A 17,017-nucleotide genomic window follows, 5' to 3' on the forward strand; every position below is an offset into this window, starting at 1 on the left:
TCACTCAAGGTCACACAGCAGCTATGTGGGAAACCCTGGCCGAGTCCAGAGGCTGTGATCGTAACCATGGTGCTTTGCTATCTCCTTTGACCTCGGGTTTCTATAGACCTTCATCTAGGAAGACGGCACACTCCTTTCCAGGGCCATGCCCAGTGGCTGGAGCCCAGTGCTGGCCCCTAGCCCCTAGCCCCGCCACTTGGCAACACCCATTGGCTTCATTAATGTTTAGGGAATGTCAATAATTTTGAGGGACTCTTGCGTCTAGGCCCCCATCTCTCCTGCCTGACCAAAACTTAAAGCAGCTTGGACTCAGTCCTAGAAAGTTAGAGCAAGGAGTGAGCTTATAGCAGAGAGAACCTCTAGTCCAATTCCTCTGGACACCTGGGTAAACTGAGGCCCAGAGAGCAGTCCTCCCCCAAGAGTCCTCGGCAGTAGCTGGGCCTAGAGCCTTGGACTTTTGCTCCTGGAACAATTGAAAACAAGTTTTTGGTGGGTGAATCCTTCTAGCACAATGAACGGTCACAAGACAGAGCCTAGGGTAAAAGTGGGGCCAGGCTGGGATGCTGTGGCTAGAGGAATTCAAGTTCACTTCACCACTCAGCCCTGGAGGGACATTGCTCTGTGCAAGTTCTAACTTGACCACGAGGGAGGCAGGGAACACCCGCATGTGCAAAACACACACAGATGAAGGTCACCTGCTGAGCAAACATTTTCTGGCCTCCCCCTGGGCTGGCAAAGCCAGATGCCTACAGGAGGGGGTAGCAGGTCACATAAATGAGTAAGCAGGCCAGTTGAGGCCCTGGGGTGAGCTGGAGGGCAACTGCCCTAAAGAAGGTGGTGACTCTTCAGCTCTGGCCTGGGGTTGCCACACCATCGGAGTCTTTAAGAGGCTCCAAAAATCAGTATTTGTATATGAAATTGTATGTTTTTTTTTTTTTTTTAACACTGGTAACAAACGCAAACATGAGAAAAACACTGATTGGCTCAAGAAAATGTGTCTAGAAGCTGTATTTTCCAACAGGTGCTGTACAGCAGGCTGGGCTCTAGGATGAACACAGCCATTGCAACCCGGACAAGATAGACCCGGTTCCGTCTCCTGGAGCTCAAGGTCTAGGTGTGGAGACAAGGTCTCACAGCACATGTAGACACGTGCCACTGTCTCCAAGCCGCCAAGCATCAACCAATCCAACCCAGCTCTGCACTCTCTCTCTGGCCAGGTCAGATCAAAAGGGGAGGTGGAGGCAGAAGGCTGTTCCTGAGCCAGCCTATGAAAGGACTTCTCAGGTTGAGGGAACAGCCCCCCAGTGGCGGGAGGGAGTCAGAGGACGCCAGAAGTGTAAGAGGTGAGTGAGGAGTGAGGGCTGATGTTTGAGAGGCGGGTTAGGGCCTCAACACAAAGGGCTTGGTCCTGTGCTTTATTCCAGACTCAGTGGGGAGCCACTGCAGGTTAGGGAGGAGGGGAGATCTTACTCCCCGTCCCCTCTGGCCTCTTGATGGTTTTCCCTAGGCACGGTGAGTCAAATCTCCGCAATTTAGCGTCAGGCTCCACTCCCTTGCCTGTGGGTCATATGATAAGGCCCCGGGGCCCCCGGGAACCCATTGGAAATGAACTCCTTCAGAGAGGGAGAAGACACACCTGGGTGCTCCTTGTGGCCCAACTGTGATCTATATACTGCCGAGTGAGTGGCTCACTCTCTGTCATTATCTCTGGGAGATGCCACGCGCTTGCCCAAGGTCACCCGGTCTTCAGAGCAGCTGGCCCCGCCACAGCTTGGGCTGAGGGGGTCTGGCCTCAACTGTCCCTGAATGTGCAGGAGGGGCTGCCGGAGGTCTGGCCCGAAGCACCCCAACCTCTTCTCCTGCTAGTCACATCCTCTCCCTTGGGTCAATGCCAGCAGCAGGTGGGGTGGGGGCACTTGGTATTGGGAACGGCGGAGAAGAGGGATCAGCCTCCAGGCTCAGGGCCCCCAAGAATGCAGCAGGATGAGGATCAGATGCTTCAGGTGTGGGGTCAGAACTGGTCAGCTGGACCTGACCAGGTCTACCTCCACTGGCCCAACAGAGAGTGGTCTGGGCAAACGAAGAGAGCAGCCCCAGGGTCTTACGACCAGAAAAGACCAGGAAAAGGGGATCAGGATGTCGTGGGGGAAAAACAAACACACAAACCCTTGACTCCGTTGCCTGGCACATCACAGACACTAGCTAGAGGTTTGTTGAATGAAGAAATGAACAAAGGAACTCCCAGGGGGGCTCCCTGTATATCAAGTCCTGCCTTCCTCAGCATCACTGCCTGCCTGCAGAGGGCTCAGAGAGAAGAGACTGGGGGAAACCCCAGCAGCCCAGAGTGTGTTTCCTCAGCACCGTCCAGCCCCTTCCCAGGATCTCTGATCCAGAATTTCAGGGTGCAACATCCCCTGGGCCTCTCGTCTTCCCACGAGCTGCAGGGCCTGGGGTTCGGGACCTTACTGACAGCCAGGCTGGGCCCGGCTTTGTAGAGCCTGGAAAGCTAAAGCAAAAACCTAGAATGGTCCCTTGGCTGTCCAGGACACAATGATCCAACCTGAGGTTTGGCCCTTGGGTATTATGGAGGTCAGGAGGAGAAGGCAGTCTTGGGTTTGCTGGCCCTAGGGCACATGGGGACAGAAAGGTGCCCTGACCTGAAATGGCTTCTTCGTCCAGACTACCTCTCTTCCCCAGAAATCAGTGCCTCACTTTGGAAAGAGCTTGCCCCCTCCTGCAAAACATACAAAGTATGGCTTGGGGGCGACCTTCCCTGTGGCCTGGGTGGGGGGCAATGGAGTCACAGAGAAAATATGGGATTCCCACCCATTCTCTCAAACACACCCCTTCCTTGCCCTCTCACAGACAAAGACACACACCCAAAGCCCAGGCCATCGCCCTAGGGCCACGCACCGCAGGCCCCCCTCACCTGTGGACATCCCCAAATCTCCTCCCAGGGGGACTCCGCTTGAAAACTCAGCCCGGCCTTGCGGGGAGGGGTATATATACTCCAAGGGCCGAGAGTCCAACAGCTCCAGGTTCCCAGTCTTTTGCAGGGCGTGGGGGGAGGTGACTCTCCACCCTATTCCCTCCTCTCCGTGGCATAAGGGGCTCTGCCACTACTCCCATGCGAGGTCGGGGAGCAGCGTCCAAACCCCAGGGCTAGGGGTGGGGGGTGGGGGAAGGGAGAGGAGGAGGGGGCGGCTCCTCCAGGCGAGACACAAAGAGACGTCCTTCAGCCTCGGCTCCATGGCGACGCTGGGGAGGGGGCAGTGCGCACCCAATACTTCCCTCCCCACCTGGAGGGCTAGGGACCTCGGCGGCCACTCACCTGGGCCCGGCTTACCTGGGCTGGGGCCGCGGGGACGCCGCGGCAGGGGGCCTGGGCGCCGTCTCGGTTTCCGTCAGCCCGGCCCGGGGGGGCTCAGGGCGCCACAACCATGGGCTGGGATGAGAAGGGCGCCGCGAGGGGCTCAGTCGCCTGGGTCCTGGAGCTTTGAGGGGGGCCCCGAGGCCTCTTGCTGGTGAGGGATAGCTCTTGCTGTCCTCGGTTCCCTAGATTTGGGGTTCCTGTGTACCGGAATTGGGGGGGGGGTCTAGGAACCCCCTGATCTAGGGGCGTTCTGAGCTGAGTCTTCGTGTCTTGAGGTGTGGAGTTGTAATGACCGGGTTCTTGACAGGGGGTCCCAGCAATGCCGGAGGAGGGGGTCACTGCGTTCTAGGTCTTGGGGGGGCCCGATTGAAGAGGGGGAGTCTTAGCCGTACCGTAGGGAGGTCACTGTCTTCCGAATACGGAGGAAGTCTCCGCTTTCCCCAGCTGGGGAGTAGCTCTCTGTTGGATCTGGAAGGGGTCTCCCGCTTTCTTGGGGGTCTCTGGGTCCTGGATGTGGTGGAGGGGAATCCCCGCGCTCCCCGGCTGCGGAGGCTTGCAGAGTCCCGGCCACCGGCAGGAACTGGGAGGAAGCCCCTCAGCCGCTGGGGGGCTCCGTTGCCGCCGCTACGAGCAGCCCGGCTCTGCGGTCCCGGACCCCGGCCTGGTCCGGGCTCTGGCTGCGGCTCCGGCTCGCGATCCGCCCGGTTCTCGGGCCCCGGTCCCGGCGCCCGCCCGGGCAGCGCTCCATCGCTGCATCGCGGCTCCGCCCTCTGGCCCGCGCGCACCTGCCCGCCAGGCCCCGCGGCTCCGCCCTCCGGCTCGCGCGCCGCCGCCCGCCCCTTTGTCCGCCCTGCTTGGCGCGCGCTTTCGCGCACGCGCACTCCCCTCGGCGCGCGCTCTCCCTCCCGCCGCGCCCTCCCGCCGCGCGCCGCGGGGCGCAGATTCTCCCCGCGCCGAGGGAGCAGCGCGGCGCCCCCACCCCGCCTTCCGGCCGCGCTGGGTCCTAGCGCCCGTGGGCGCCCTCTCCACCTTCCCACCCCCGTGTTTTCTAGGTCAGAGCCCACGAGGGGGCAAGAACGAGGTTAGAGAGGACTCGAGGGAGTCTGAGAGGGTCACCTGGTCCAGCCTCCCGGGCCCTACGGGACCAGACTGCCCTAGACTGTCCCAGTCTGTTCTTGTAAGGCGGAGCATGTGTCTGTTTCAAGGAGGGAAGCAGCCAAGCTCTGCAATCGCGTGTGCATTCATTCATCCATTAGCCTGTCTGCCCATCCATCCATCCATCCATCCATCCATCCCTCCCTCCATCCTAGTTTGAGCCAGACTTCGGAGAGCTACCAGTCCACTCGGGGAAGAGGTCGTCAACTGGGGCCTCGGGGGCTGTGACCAGCCCAGGTAGGGTTTGCGACTCCCGCTGTGAACAGTCGGTGACTAGTCCTGGAATGCGGCTGATAAGCTCAGCGCTCACTGGAGAGAAAAGAAAGGGGATTCCAAACAGAGGGAGCAGTGTGTGCAAAGGCACGTGTGAAGGAGCATTATTTGATACTGGAAACTGGCTTGGAAGGAGGTGGGGTAGATGAGGTTGGCGATGAGATAGGGACCATTCGTTCCCCCGCCCCGGGCCCTACTCCCTCTCTTACCCCGATGGGTAAGAGCCACACTGTTTCATTAATGAGAAAGCCCCGACACACCTTCCATATTTCCTCTCTTTGTTCAGGCTGTTTCCTCCACCCAGCGTACTCTTCCCAAGCACCCTGTTTTTTAGATCTTTTGGAACAAAGGATCGTAGACTCAAGTACCTGTGGGTCACAGAAATTAGTGACTGGGCTCAGGCGTCAGGTGACCGGAAGTGGGGGACACGAGGCAAACTGGAGCGTCATGGGCTTGTATGGACGGATGATTTTTCAAGAGAAGCAGGAAGTCCACATAGTGTCTTCCAGCTTTTCAATATTGGAAACTAATTCCCAAGTTTGGAACTACTGAATGGGCCAAACGAAACACACTTTGGGGTCAAATCTAGCCCAGGGGCCATCATTTTGCAACCTCTGCTCCTGAGAATATTGCCTCACTTCCCAGTTTTTCCCGCTCCTGCTTCTTTCTAGACTCTTTTGTTCTAGAATCCAAGTACTATGTGACCATCAGCTCTGCAAAATACGAGATGGATTGGGTTGCTCCTTTGCATAAAATTGCCAAGGACACCCTGCTACCTCCAGGGCGAAAAATCTAACCTCCTTATCCTGGTGTTTAAAGCCCGTAGACTTTGGGCCTCTACCCCTTTCTTTACTGAGGTCCCCTCTTCTCCATTAAGCCTTGAACTTAGCCTAGAATATGTGCTTTCTCATAGCGATGCGCCTTCATACGCTTGGTTTCCTTTGTTTAGAAACATTTCCCCCCTCTTTTTCGTTCTCTGAACAAGTTATCCTCTGAGACATCTCTTCTATGTCTGCCTTTTCTCTCTCACCCCTCCCTGTCCTGCTAATGTTCCAGAGTTGCAACTTTCACCCTTTGTTCTACTCCTCTCCAAGTAAGGCCTTATTGACCCAAACTAATGGAGGGGTTTGGGTTATGGGGCAGGCAGAAGCGGGGAGAGGAGAGGAGAAAGGAGAGGGAGGAAATGTGTTCCTGTGTCTAATAAACCGAGAGGAAACTGAGACCTAGAGAGGGGGTAGGAGCAGAATCTGGCCTTGCAATGCTCTCAACCACGGTTATTAAGGGTTATCAAGGCCACCTTCTGCAGGTGCCCCGATTCCTCACCTGGGGCATTTGATTACCTACAATTAGAAAATGTTTGCTAAGATGTATTGTGGGTATTCAAACCCCCTTCCCCAAACCCCCAAGCTCTGCAGGGTGAGAAGTCCTGGTCCCCAAAGGGGGTACACTCTGACCAGGGGATACATCAAGGGTCTCATTAAAACTTAAGCTACGGCTGCTGCCAGGGTACTTTAGACCCCATGTGTTTGGAACTGACAGGTCAGAAGAACGAGTCACTTCTCTGGCAGTCAAAATCGACCCTAATCAATTACTAGAAGTTACTAGAAGTACCCCGATTAGTTACTAGAAGAAGGCAGGGCTGCTTTTACAAAGTGGGAGCCGGGAGAAATACACGTGGAACCCAGTGAACCACTGGAGTGATCCCTTGGTTATGATAACCTAGAGTTTAGACCCTTCAGGACTGAAGGGTTGGGTCACAGCACCCGGTGATCCATCAAGACCAGGGAAGGTGATAGCTGAGAGTGTGGATAATTAAGAATGGAGAGTGAAGGGGGAAAGGACAGGTACCAGTTACCCGGTTACGGCCCTGAGATCAAGTACAGGAAGGGGGGGAGGGGCTATAGTTCACATCACTAACCACCCTCCTCACAGTTCCCATTTAGAAAGAGAGACTCGAGGCATCCACGGAGGAGCTGGGTGGCACGAGGCGGGGGATGTGGCAGCCATGAAAATGCACCATCCAGACCTCTCACTGCGGGGCTGGTGACTGCCCAGGGCAGCGGCGATGGGGTCTCTCCACAGTTCACAGAGGGGTCTCCACTTCACCTTCCTCTAGCTGGTCCCAGTTGATGACTGGGTGCCGCCAAGACACCAAAGCATCCAGCTCCTTAGAGACACAGAGCTTCCCTGATGGGCAACTAGGGATCGAGGACTTCCCACTGGCTCCATCAAAACTTTCTTAGCATTCTCATTCCACCTTCCTTCCTTCGATCCTCATTCCAAGCTTTGGATCTGTTGAGCCCGACGGTTCGCCCAGCCGCCTCCGGCTCCCTTCTGGTTTTTCCGCCCAGGCGTTTTCCCCAGCAGGATGGATCACTTGCACATCTGACCCCGTCTTGGCCCGCTTCTTAGAGGACTGAACCAACACAACATATCTGAAGAGAGGAACTAAAATAGCTATGCCTAACGCTGCGGTCCCCTTTCCCTGACACCTGGGGATAATCCAGTCTTGCCAGCTCAAAGTTTTGCATCCACAGCATTGCGGCCCTTCCAGAGAGGGTCTTGGTGGGTATGATCTGGATAGCAGAACACAAAGATAAAACTCAGCTCTGATTTCCATAATAACACAGAAGAGACATCGGGAAACCCCATTTGGGTTTCCTCTGCCTGGGGCCCACACCCTCTTCGATGCTGGGGAGTCATACTCCCGGGCAATCAGTTTGCTGCTCCCTGTTCATGGAAGCTCGTGAGGCCAGTGACTTCCCTTTGGTCGCCTCTTGTATTCACTGACGAATCACAAATCTCTGTTGTGGGGATCAGGGAAAGAGTCAAAACAGAGTCCCCGTCCTTTAGAATATATACCTCATGTTTCAAACTATACGAGTCTGGGTAACTCAACCGGCCGTACTGAAAGTGATCTGTTAAGATGATATGTTGGCCAGGGGCGCCTGGATGGCTCAATTCGGTTAAGCGTCCGACTTCAGCTCAGGTCATGATCATGCGGTCCGTGAGTTGCAGCCCCAAGTCGGGCTCTGTGCTGACAGCTCAGAGCCTGGAGCCTGCTTCGGATTCTGTGTCTCCTTCTCTCTCTGCCCCTCCCCTGCTCCCTCTCTCTCTCTCTCTCTCTCTCTCAGAAGTATTTATTTAATGACTAAACATTAAAAAAATAAAAACTAAAAAAGGTGATGCGTTGGCCATATTGATAGTCCCCAAAGCTGGGGGAAAATGATGGCATTTGGGGATCTCCCCAGAGTGGTCTATGTTCTATGATGCTCCTAATTGCTCACGTTCTCAGTTATAACAAAGAGAAAGCTTCCTGGCTTGTTGGTCCGCATTACAATGGTACGGGAAGAACCTTCTGCCCTGATGGCCACCTGCACAGGATACTGCTGCTGGTGACCAACTCGTCAGCATGATCAGAGATCCTGGTGGCACTGGTGACTGAGTAGTTCGGAGGGCTGATCAGGTTTAAGAAGCTGAAGATGATGACGTCTTGAGCAGAGGTTACGGAAGGCGTTCAGCGCCAGGAAAGGAGCCCCCAGGGCCCCTGGGAGACACAGGTCAAGCTATGGCCAATAATGAAAAACCAACAGGTCCACCAGAACCCAAGAGGGATCAGAAGGAAGAGAGCGGGGCAGCCCGGGACGTACAGCGGCTGCAGGTGATGGATCTTTGAATCTGTCGTTACCTTTTTTGGAGGATATATTCTGGAGGGAGAAACACAGTGTTCCAGCAAGAGTCCTGATGAGCTCCCCACCTCCCGCGTCCAAAGACAACTCTGTGACCGCGGCCAGCAAGATGGCACTGAATAATGGCAAATACAGAATAATGGCGGTGCCGAGAGGGAAGGGCCTGCTTCTTTATGCTATTGCAGAGCTGCTGAGTTGTACTTGGAGCGGCTTTGAAGGGAATTCTCCTCCTTGTAGCTGAAAGCTTGCCAGCGGACACGAGAAAAATATCTCTAAAATCATGAGAGTGGTTGCTCCCGGAGATGGGATCCAGGAAATGGGACTGGGGTCGGGGTAGATAATGGGGATTCGTCTTTCTGTGTCACGTGTTTTCTTTCTTTCTTTCTTTTTTTTTTTTTAATTAAAAATATCTGACACAGGGGGCGCCTCGGTGACTCAGTTGGTTGGGCGTCTGACTCTTGGTTTCGGCTCAGGGTCGTGAGTTCGAGGCCTGCATCAGGCTCTGTGCCGACAGCGCGGGCCTGCCTGGGATTCTCTCCCTCTCTGCCCCTCCCCCTCCCTCTCTCTGTCAAAATAAATATATAAACACTAATTTAATGTTTATTTAAAGCCAGATCCAGGAATGATCTAAAATGACCCCACCTCTAGGGGCGCGTGGGTGGCTCAGTCGGTTGAGCTTCCGACTTCGGCTCGGGTCATGATCTCGTGGTTCGTGAGGTCGAGCCCCGCGTCGGGCTCTGTGCTGACAGCTCGGAGCCTGGAGCCTGTTTCGGATTCTGTGTCTCCCTCTCTCTCTGCCCCTCGCCTGCTCACACTCTGTCTCTATCTCCCAAAAATAAATAAACATTAAAAGAGTTAAAAAAAAAATGACCCCACCTCTCCGTCTCTGAGAAACACAGGACTGGGTAGTACCTTTTGCTCTCGGGCCCCCTGCCCCTCACACCTGTGGCACTCCTTAGGCCTGGATGTGGCGTGAATGTGGATGTGGAGTGCGGATCTGATACGTCCTCCCGTCCCCCCGCCCGTGTTTATTGCAGAGCATCAAGAAGCATCCTTTGGAATCCTCGGAACAGAAACAGAGCTACTCAGAACCGCTTCAGTCCCAGCTCCTTCGTCGGGGATGGGTCACCAAAGCCATCCCCGGGAACGCAGGCCTTTGGAAGGAAACACGTGCTGTCTGGTGCACGTCCGCCGGGGTCTGGATTTAATGATGCCCTAGTTTGGGTTTCCCAGAAACGGACCCTGAGACAGGGATTTGAGAGGAAATAGTTTATTTGGTAGGTGATCTCAGGTAGGGGAGTGGAGAAGTGAGCCAGGAAGGCAAGTGCACACTGTGGGCGACAGGAAGGGAATCCCAAGGGGGAGGGGGCTCTCAGAGACCGTGTAGGATGTGCACCTACATGCGTAGACCATGTATGATACTCCAGCCCCCCGTCAGGCATCAGTGAGAGCGGCTGCGGGGGATGCGAGCGGAGCAGGCCGGATCAGATAAGCCCCCCCAGGAAAAGTAATGGGAATGCTGGGAAGTAGAAGTGGGGGAAGGCCCCAGAAAGACTGGATGGGGAGCCAGCCACGGCCAGCACTTACTGCCCCGGGTCCCGGGGGCTGGCATGATGCTCATATTGCCAAGTGGAGTAGAACCCTCTTATCCGGCATCCTCTCTCCCCCATCTCTTAGCAACAGAACCTCAATTTTCCCTTGGGGACCCATTTTCCTCGACATACCCTTCCCTATGCACTAAGGGTTCTCGGGGGGGGGGGTGCCCACCTGTTCGGCTCTAGGAGGGGGCTTGCGACCCAGAGCCTACCAGTGTATTCCACCCCCCTGGCCATCCTGATAGTTTCTGAGATAGGCCTGTGCCCCAAGCCAGGCCAAGAGGATAGAACTCTCCTTCCATTGAACTGTAAAGAGAGGGAGAGGTAGGTCTGGAGTTAGTACCACCGGGGAAACTCAACCAGAGGACGAGGCCAAAACGGCAGACGGCAGAGCCAAGAGCTGAAGAGTCAAAACCCTCATGCCATCACCTGAGCCCTTGGATCTAGCCACACCCAAAGACTCTGGACTGTTCAGGTACGTAACCCACTAAAGTTCCTTTTGCGCTTAAGTCAGTGGGACTTGGGTCCCTGCCACTTACAACCCCGAGTTCTTTGCGCTGCGTATAAATGTGGGTTTCTAAAATGTTTACAAACGCAGGGGTAAATGAAAGATTCTGCCATCTGTCCCCATACTCACTATTTCCTCAGCATCCAGGTTGTGAAAGGGAATTCTCAGAGGGCGTTCAGCCTCCCCAGGAGTAGGAGGTTCAGATCCTGGGAGTCCAGCTCGGGCTCCCTAAAGGCAATCGTTCCTAAGGGCACACGAGGAGCCGGGTAGGTTCGCAGCTGAGCATGCGGGTGGGCTCCTGGGCTGCCACAGGGGGCCCCTTTCCCTTTAAGTTGCAGGAACCTCCGGGTTCTTGGCCAAGACACGGATGCAGTCATTCATTCATTCACCCTTGATAATAGGCACGAGGATAAATAGGTGAGTTACGCAGACAACCCTGGCCTTCAGGAGCTTTCAGCCTAGTGGGGGAGACACTGTACTCATCACACCAATAAGTGGCAAATTCTAGCTGAGACCAGACTACCAACGAGAGACAAAGGTCGGGGCTTTCTGGAGGAAGTGACGGCTGCGCTGGGATTGCCAGGGGCGAGCAGGAGCTACGCAGGTAAAGGGTAGGCAAAGAGCCGTCTCGGCGTTCAGGCCCTTTCTCCCCACTTCCTGCCCACTTTTGGGTATCGACCCGCATCACCCCCACCCCCACCCCGGAGCTTGCTCAGCAACTCAGACACACTCTTCCTTTTTCCCACCTTCCAGAGCTCGTGTCCCTCAACTCCAGGAAGTTCTGCTTTATGTCTGACCTGCATCCTCCCTGCTTGCCAGCACAGCCTACTTTCTTTGCTTTGGTCCCAGGGGGATGTGTGAAGGGCAGCTGAGCGCCTCTCCCCTAATGCTTTTCGCTCGCCTCTCTTCTCAGGGATGCGTCTCTAGACATTAGGCATCTAGGGTATGTCAGGTACTTCCACAAGGCTAGGCCTTCCCCCAGATGGGGAAACCGAGGCGCAGGCCATAGGAATGGGATACTTCAATCTCTCCCAGGCCAAGGGCTCTGCCAGGCAGGTAGCCTCCAGGGAAGTTGCCAGGACTAGTCCTTCCCTGGCACCCCAGAGCCCGCCGGTCCTAGGGACACGGCCCCCTGGCCGTCCCATCCCTTCCTCCAGTCCCCGGCCCTCAGAGGACCTCTGTTCATCCCTGCCCTGCCTAGTTTCCAAGCACAGATTTGCGCCAGGCCAAGTCCTAAGCACCTTACACACATGAACTCATTCAAAACTCGCTGACAACCCTATAGTGCGGCTGCCGTCGTTATGCGTCTGAGACACAGGAAGGTGAGGAGCTTGTCGAAGTTCATACCCTACCTGGGACTCGAACCCCAGGCCGGGCTCCGGAGTCCAGGCCCCACACCACCCTGCTGGCCAGCTGATCCATCTCAGCCAAGCATCCTCACCTCCTCCTCTCCCCAGATTCCATTCGATCTCGTTTCCTTCTCCCTCCCTGTCTCCCTCCCTATCATGATTTCGCGATTTCTATCTATTCCTGCCTGTGGGCTGCCGCCTGGGAGGGGCCCTGTCCTGGTGTCCTGGGACAACAGGGGGGTTGGGAGAGGGGTGGGGGTGTGGGGAGGGACACAGGGCAGAGGTCTGGGTGGTAGAAGGGCCTGGGGGCCACACCCCAATCTATTTCCAGCTTCGTGGAGGCTCGACTGAGCCTGAGCCGGGGCCTGGAGGAGGTGGGCAGGGTGGGAGCAGGAAGGGGCTGGGTGGAGCCAGGCCTGCAAGCCCTAATTAAGTCAGTTAATTAGGTGGGGAGGAGAAGCCTGTGGGAGTTAATGAGCTTGGCTAATTAAGTGGATCCTGGAGAATGGCTCAAATTCCGGTGGCTGGGGAGGGATGGGGGCTTAGGCAGGATGGAGGGAGGGGGAGTGGGATGCCTGGTGCCTCCCAGGTGTCACCAGGGTCTGTCTGCAGCCACCACCGGGGTCTGAGGCCACTACCGAGAACTTCAGTGACCATCGGGGTGTGCAACGCCCCCCCTCCCCCGCCCCCGCCACCAGGGACTGGTCTAAAGTTACCATCAAGGCCCAACGCCCTCACCAAGGCCATATATGCTATTGACATCTGGGCCTGAGGTCATTATCGAGGCCTGGTCCTGCGTCACCCGTCCCTTGGGGGTTCAAGCTAGGTTCCCTTTGAGCAGTTTGGGGGATGGGGACAGAAATTGAGCCCTGACCCAGGAACCCTTCAGGGCAACCAACACAATCCCTGTGGTGGGTGGGGAGCCATGACTGCCACGCCCACATGCCAAGTTTAAGTCTGCAAAGCATTCCCGCTGTCACTGCCAGCAGGGAGAGCTGCAGGGCTCTTGTCCCAGCTCACAGATGCGGCAACTGAGGCCAGGGAGGAAGGAGCTTGCCCTGGCTCCTCCTCAGCCTCCTGCTCACGGTGCAGACCCAGGAGGCAGGGCCGTTGCGGGGGTGGGGGGGGGGAAGAGGACAAGGGAATGTTCTCTTCCAGGCCTGGAGCCAGTCACCTGCTAGGCCACCAGCTGTTCCGGGAGCTTGGAGGCCTTCTCTTGCTTGAGCCCTGTTTCTCTCTGATTGTGGGGTCCTGAAACACCACCACCAGGGATCCTGGGGCGGTGAGGTGTACCTGATACCAGGGCCGGCTACAGAATGTGGGCCTCCTGTTCAGGAAGCAGAAAGAAAGCTTTTCCCTTCTACCCAGCTCGCGCGCGCGAGCTCTCTCTCTCTCTCTCTCTCAGCCTGTCATGGTGGTTTTTTATTTGCTATTTAAGGCCATGCTCCCTTGGGCGTGGGGATATGCGGGGGCCAGTGCAGACCCTCACAGGGGCCCAGGGCCACCCCGCTGCACACTTGGTGTGGAACCTGCCTGCACCCAGGCCCCTGCCCTACAAAGACCAGCCCTGGTGACTGGGTGGGGGCAAGGAGTGGGGAGCTGGGAGCCCCCCCCCGCCCAGGGGGGTGTGGGAGGGTGGGATTGCTTGTGGCGCAGGCGCCGTCCTCCCAACAGACCCCACTTACAAATTCAAAGATGAAATTATGAAGAATTGCCCGATGCCACCTACAGAGCAGCAAACCCCAAGTTCGGGGCCCCGCGTGACGGCACTGGTCACACCCGGCCGGACACACACAACCTGACGGTCCTCGTGGCCACTCTGCACGCTTGGTGAACTGCCCCCAGTTCACCTACTTGCTCATTCATTCATTCATTCATTCATCAAATATTTATTGAGTGCCTCCTCCATGCAAAGAACAAAACAGAAAAGATCTCTGCCCTCATTCATGCTAGTGAGGGGGAGAAGGCAACAAATGGGGTAACTGAGTAAATAATTATGCTTCAAGGGATTCGAGTGAGGGAAGAAACAGAGCAGAGAGGGCAAGTCCTCGCAGAGGAGGTTACATTTGAGCAGAAACTTGAAGGGGAGGGAAGGAGCCATACCGATACGAGGGGTCCAGTAGGCCAGCCACGGGCAACAGCCAGCGTGTGCATGGTGGTGGTGGTGGTGGGGGGGGGTCAGGAACAATGAGGAGGCTGGTAAAGCATGAGAGGAGATGAGAGGTAATGGGGACAGTTCACTCAGGGCCACCATAATAAGCCTTTGGCTTTGACTCTGAGTGAGGTGGGAGTTTATTGGAGGGTTTTGAGCAGAGGAGGGATGAGCTTTTGGCGTTAACGGGCTCCCTCTGGCTGCTATGGGACAGATAGCCCTGGGGGGGGGGGGGGCAGGAGAAATGAGGAGGCTCCTCACCCAGTTGGTGAGGAAAGGTGGTGAGAAGTGGACCTCTGCTGACAGACTGGAGGAGGGGGGTGGTGTGTGTGTGTGTGTGTGTGTGTACGTACAGTTTACCCTGGGTACCCGGACCATGAATTTCCACGAACAGGTGAGGACACTAAGCTGCTCTCTGGTCCCCAGGATTCTGTGCCCTTGAGAGTCGGCTGCCATTTTGGGGGCACCCCCCCCTCCATACCTCTACATTTCTGCCTGCCTCGGGCCAGCTGCTGCAACGTGGAAAAGTTTACATGAACCCTATGGATGGGGGACATGGCCTGGGCAGGGACAGCGGTAAACCCGAGAGCCCTGGTTCGTCTGAACAGTGACCCTGTGACCCTGCAACCCACTGTTGCCACATGAGAATGTGCACTCAGGCTCTCAGAGCTTGCAATTTTTCAAGAGACGTTGGAAATCTAGATCTTAGGATGCAATGCCCTGATTTTTTAAATATTGGCAAGTCAATTCTTTTGATATTTACTTATTTATTTGGCGGGGGGAGGGGCAGAGAGAGAGGGAGAGAGAGAATCCCAAGCAGGCTCCATATTCAGTGCAGAGCTGGATGCCGGGCTTGATCCCACAAGGGTGAGATCATGACCTGAGCTGAAATCAAGAGTCAGACGCTTAACTGACTGAGCCACCCAGGCACCAGGCACTGAGGCACCCAGGCACTTACCCAGGCAAGTACATTTTTTTCTTAATTAAAAAAAAATTTTTTTTAAATATGTCTTTATTTTTGAGAGACAGAGAGAGACAGAGCATGAGCAGGGGAAGGGCAGAGAGAGAGGGAGACACAGAATCCAAGCAGGCTCCAGGCTCCGAGCTGTCAGCACAGAGCCCGACGCGGGGCTCGAACCCACGAACCACGAGATCATGACCTGAGCCGAAGTCGGATGCTTAACCGACTGAGCCACCCAGGCACCCCAGGTAAAATTTTGATGTCAGGGCAGGCTATACCCCTGTGTGGGACCAAAGATAGGACAGGGGCTGCTTCCGTAGGCCCTCTTCCCATAGCAACATCTGCATCTGGGGTGTCTGGAAACCCGGATCCCCCTGGGGCGTGGCTTGATAGGTCAGCTCTTGGCAGGTCTAGGCAGGAGCCGGGGTGAGGGGCCGTTAGAACAGTTGGCAAGGAGCGACCCCTGTGAACCCTTTGGGTGCCAGGCAGTGGCATAGCTCGAGGGATGATATGGTTTCCAGGCAAGGGTTGCCGCTGGTCCTCTGGGCACCCCAGAGCAGGGAAGAAGGTACAGTGGCCAGAAGGGTGAGACCGTGGCCAAGAATGAGCCATAGGGTGAGATTTGCTCCAAGACAAGAGAACCAGCATGAAGGGAAGGCGCCTGGACTTCTCCTTGTCCCTGCCCCTAGAGACCACCCTCTACCCCAGCCTCTGCTGTCCCCAGACTCCCCCCCCAAAAGCCCACCTCCATTTCTCCATTCCCTGGACCTGGGCTGGGCTGAGGGGCTGCGGGAGAAGCAGAGAGAGAGAGAGAGAGAGAGAGAGAGAGAGGCGATAGCAAAACTTCCTCCGCCATCACGTCGGGTCAGCATCCCCGTGTGGCCCTGTGCTTCCCAGGTGTGACCTCATTCATCCTGCCAACGTCGGAACGACGGCTGTGCCCATTTTAGTGCTGACGAAAATGGGTCACAGAACAGCTGGGTAACCTGGCCAAGGTCACAGGGCCTTGGGAGTAGTGGGAACTGCAGTTAAGCCCAGGGATGTGTGGCTACAAAATCTAAAATATGAACACAGAAACTGTCAGATAAAAAGAATCCAGAGCTTCACCGCCGGCCACGGGCTGGGCCAGTCGCTGTATGTGTGAGTGCAGCGCTCCTCTAGCGGCTGGTCTGACACAGTGCAGGGAGGACTGGGACTCTCTCAAGCGCGCGCGTGCGCGCGCACACACACACACACACACAGACACACACCTGTTTACTCTCTGGTTCTCCAGAGGAAGACCACACCATCTCCATCTTCTGCTCCCCTACAACCCAGGACCCGTGGCCTCTACCCAGCTGGTTCACCCAAGGCCCCTCTCCTTGGTCAAGGGAAGCTTGACCTTGGTCAAGCTGCGCCAACCCCGGGACATCTTCTCGCTGCTCCCCTGCTTGTCCCTTTCTCTCTGTCGATGCCTGGGTCTCTTTGTCTCCACCCGTGGTTCTCTCAAACTTGGCTGCACGTTATAACCCGCTGGGAAGCTTTCAAAAATCATGACGCACAGGCCACACGGGAGAGGGAATGAATCCGTCTCCTCTCACCATCTTTGATTTCCAGGGACGGGGGGGGGGGGGGGGGGGGGGGGGGGGGGGGGGGTTCCGGGAAGCCTACGGCGGGCCTCTCAGTTTCCCCCAGATCTCACCGCCCCCCGCCCCCCCCCCCCCCCAGAGATCTCTATTTTGTTCAGTGTTTTCCCCCTTCCATCCCCTTCACCACTTGTTATGATACTCATCGAGCTCATGGAGACCATCACCCCTTTCCGCCACCGCCATCCGTCTCGTCGCGCTCGGTCTCCGCCCGCCACCACCAGAGCTGCTGCCCGGAATCCCCGCTCCCCTGCCCACCTCCCTCGTGGCAGTACCCGCTTGGCCATCGCCGACTCTCTGCCTGCACCGAGCAAAGCCAACACGGCTCGGAGCGTCC

General features: G+C 56.4%; 1 protein-coding gene across 2 annotated transcripts in view; it reads right to left on the reverse strand.

Moving 5' to 3' along the window:
• The window catches only part of SBK1 (SH3 domain binding kinase 1), a 45,287-nt gene that overhangs the window by 20,579 nt on the left and 7,691 nt on the right, over positions 1-17,017 (reverse strand). The window contains exon 1 of one of the 2 annotated variants that reach the window (XM_086692592.1): positions 3,347-4,169. The exons of the other annotated variant lie outside the window; for it this stretch is intronic. The gene's annotated coding sequence lies outside the window, so the exon portion shown is untranslated. Of the gene's footprint in view, positions 1-3,346; positions 4,170-17,017 lie in introns of those variants that run through there. 2 annotated transcript variants of the gene reach the window in all.

The sequence above is a fragment of the Puma concolor genome, chromosome E3 (assembly GCF_028749965.1).
Source record: "Puma concolor isolate L17-30 chromosome E3, mPumCon1.1.hap2, whole genome shotgun sequence".
In the NCBI taxonomy this organism is placed as follows: Eukaryota; Metazoa; Chordata; class Mammalia; order Carnivora; family Felidae; genus Puma; species Puma concolor.